This window comes from Rutidosis leptorrhynchoides, chromosome 3 (genome assembly GCF_046630445.1).
Source record: "Rutidosis leptorrhynchoides isolate AG116_Rl617_1_P2 chromosome 3, CSIRO_AGI_Rlap_v1, whole genome shotgun sequence".
NCBI classification, from domain to species: Eukaryota; Viridiplantae; Streptophyta; class Magnoliopsida; order Asterales; family Asteraceae; genus Rutidosis; species Rutidosis leptorrhynchoides.
In genome coordinates this window covers 337,003,007-337,006,987 of record NC_092335.1, presented here as the reverse complement: position 1 = coordinate 337,006,987, position 3,981 = coordinate 337,003,007, and positions in this window count along the sequence as shown.

Here is a 3,981-nt window from a genome sequence, read left to right as displayed (position 1 = left end):
CCTAATAATAATGAAGAGTCAAATGTAAATTGGAATGATTCGTGGACTGATTCACAAGTTCCCGAAGAGGAACCGGAAGAAGAGTCGGAACCGGAAGAAGAATCGGAACCGGAAGAAGAATCGGAACCGGAAGAAGAAATAGAACCGGTGGGGGAAATAATAAAACGGTTAAGTAAAAGAGAATCCTCAACCAACCGACCAAGGTTAATTATGGTCAATGGTGTTTCCGCCAAGGAAGCAAAATATTGGGAGGATTACCAATTCTCCGATGAATCGGATTCCGACGAGAATTCCGATGATGTTATAGAAATTACCCCAACTGAATTTAAAAAGGCAAAAGAAAATAATAAGGGAAAGGGCATGAAAATAGAGAAATCTAATTCCAACCCCAATGAACTTTATATGTATCGTCAACCCCCGAAGTCCTTAAGTTGTAACAATGACCCGGGAACCTCTAAACCACCAGGTTTTTCTAAACCAATGTGGACAACGACGGCTCATATTAGGGGAACATCATATATCCCTAGAAACTTGGCAAAACGAACCAAAACCGAACAAGAAGAAACGAGCGAGTCGAAATAAGATAGTTGTATTCGTGTGGTGTAATATATGTAATATAGTGTGCTTATGCTTTATGATATATGTAAAAAATTGCTTGTATTAATAAGTATTTTTTTTTATGAATCTAACTCTTGTCTATTTTACAGTATAAAAACACAAAATGGATAGACAACCCAATATTTTAAGAGACCTACCCGGAGACATGATTGATGAAATCTTGTCTAGAGTCGGTCAGAATTCTTCGACACAACTATTTAAGGCGAGATCAGTTTGTAAGACATTCAAAGAACGTTCCAAGAATGCCTTGGTTTATAAAAGGCTTTCGTTCGAAAGATGGGGGATATCACATTGGGAAATCCATAAGTTACGATGTGTTTATTTTGACGCATATATTGCGGGGAACCCAAATGCTATTTTACGCAACGGGTTAAGAAATTATTTTGACTCAGTATATCCGAATATAGGACTTCGTGATTTAGAAAAAGCGGCTAACATGCAACATAAAGAAGCATGTTATGCTTACGGATTAGTAATGTTCGCTTCTCACCAAAGTGAGAACAAGAACATCGGGCTACAACTATTAAACAAAATGTTCCCACAAGTGACGGAGTCGGTAATTGGGGTAAGAAATGAGGTTTTTAGATTGTTACGGGACTGTTGGACATTACGTAACCCTCGTCCCTTTGACGACGTTACAACACGCTGTTTTATCAATGGCCATAACGGTTATGTTCCACAAGACCAAGGATGGGAAGTAATCCTAGTAAAACCAGAATGCATGACTTGTTTCTGGACGTATGAATTACGTGTCTTTATTGCCTTTGCTGAACGACTTGTGTACTAGCTAGAATTATCTTCACAACCATCTTGTATCAAATTTATTGTGTGCTATATTTCATGCTATATGTAAAATGAGCGGTATTGTAAGTTTTTAAAATATTGTGTAAAAGTTTGAACGCGAAATATTATTATAATCAGTTTTTCATATAGAATTATAGTAGTTGAATTGTATATTAGCTACTAAGTATGAACTTAACGGGTAGGTACTACCCGAATTTAAACTTATAAAACGCTAATATGAAGAAAAAGCTTTTACAAATGAGTTCATATTATGCTACGAAATACTATTAACTACTCTTAATATTCTGTATGATTAACTTGTTCCATTTGACTATTTTGAAGGAAATGGCACCGACTACTCGACACACCGTGAATATGAATGAAGAGGAATTCCGTACTTTTCTAGCTTCAAACATAGCCGCAGTACAGGCTGCGCTACATACCAACAATAACCTTGGATCTGGCAGTACAGGAAATCGTGTAGGATGCACGTACAAAGAATTCACTGCCTGCAAACCTTTGTAATTTGATGGAACCGAAGGACCGATCGGATTGAAACGGTGGACCGAGAAGGTCGAATCGGTGTTTGCCATAAGTAAGTGTACTAAAGAGGACAAAGTGAAGTACGCTACGCATACCTTCACAGGTTCTACGTTAACATGGTGGAATACCTATCTAGAGCAAGTGGGACAAGATGATGCTTACGCACTACCGTGGTCAGCATTCAAGCACTTGATGAATGAGAAGTACCGTCCCAGAACCGAGGTCAATAAGCTCAAGACAGAACTTAGAGGGTTACGAACCCAAGGATTTGATATTACCACGTACGAAAGACGATTCACAGAATTGTGCCTATTATGTCCGGGAGCATTCGAAGATGAGGAAGAGAAGATCGACGCGTTTGTGAAAGGATTACCGGAAAGAATCCAAGAAGATATAAGTTCACACGAGCCCGCCTCCATACAACAGGCATGTAGAATGGCTCACAAACTAGTGAACCAGATTGAAGAAAGAATTAAAGAACAGACTGCTGAAGAGGCCAATGTGAAGCAAGTCAAAAGAAAGTGGGAGGAAAACGGTGATAAGAATCACCAATACAACAACAACAGCAATTACAACAATAATCGCAACAATTATCCCAACAATCGCAACATCAATCGCAACTACAACAAACGGCCCAACAACAACAACAACAACAACAACAACAACAGCAACTACAACAATAATAACCGCAACAACAACAACAATCAGAAGCAGCTATGCCAAAGGTGTGAAAAGTATCACTCGGGGTTCTGCACCAAATTTTGCAACAAGTGTAAAAGAAATGGTCATAGCGCGGCGAAGTGTGAGGTCTACGGACCAGGGGTTAATAGAACGAAAGGAACAAATGGTGTCGGAACGAGTAATGGCGGAGCAAGTAGTGTCGGAGCAAGTTATGCCAATGTAGTTTGTTATAAATGTGGAAAACCGGGCCACATTATTAGAAATTGCCCGAACCAGGAGAACACGAATGGACAAGGCCGCGGAAGAGTTTTCAATATTAATGCAGCAGAGGCACAGGAAGACCTGGAGCTTGTTACGGGTACGTTTCTTATTGACAATAAATCTGCTTACGTTTTATTTGATTCGGGTGCGGATAGAAGCTATATGAGTAGAGATTTTTGTGCTAAATTAAGTTGTCCATTGACGCCTTTGGATAGAAAATTTTTACTCGAATTAGCAAATGGTAAATTAATTTCAGCAGATAATATATGTCGGAATCGAGAAATTAAACTGGTTAGCAAAACATTTAAGATTGATTTGATACCAGTAGAGTTAGGGAGTTTTGATGTGATAATCGGTATGGACTGGTTGAAAGAAGTGAAAGCAGAGATCGTTTGTTACAAAAATGCAATTCGCATTATACGAGAAAAAGGAAAACCCTTAATGGTGTACAGAGAAAAGGGCAACACGAAGCTACATCTTATTAGTAATTTGAAGGCACAAAAACTAATAAGAAAAGGTTGCTATGCTGTTCTAGCACACGTCGAGAAAGTAAAAACTGAAGAAAAGAGCATCAATGATGTTCCCGTCGCAGAAGAATTTCCCGATGTATTTCCGAAAGAATTACCGGGATTACCCCCACATCGATCCGTTGAATTTCAAATAGATCTTGTACCAGGAGCTGCACCAATAGCTCGTGCTCCTTACAGACTCGCACCCAACGAGATGAAAGAACAGCAAAGCCAATTACAAGAACTTTTAGAGCGTGGTTTCATTCGACCAAGCACATCACCGTGGGGAGCTCCTGTTTTGTTTGTCAAGAAGAAAGATGGTACATTCAGGTTGTGTATCGACTACCGAGTGTTGAACAAACTTACCATCAAGAACCGCTACCCACTACCGAGAATCGACGACTTATTTGATCAACTACAAGGCTCGTCTGTTTATTCAAAGATTGACTTACGTTCCGGGTATCATCAAATGCGGGTGAAAGAAGATGATATTCCAAAGACTGCTTTCAGAACACGTTACGGTCATTACGAGTTTATGGTCATGCCGTTTGGTTTAACTAATGCACCAGCTGTGTTCATGGACCTT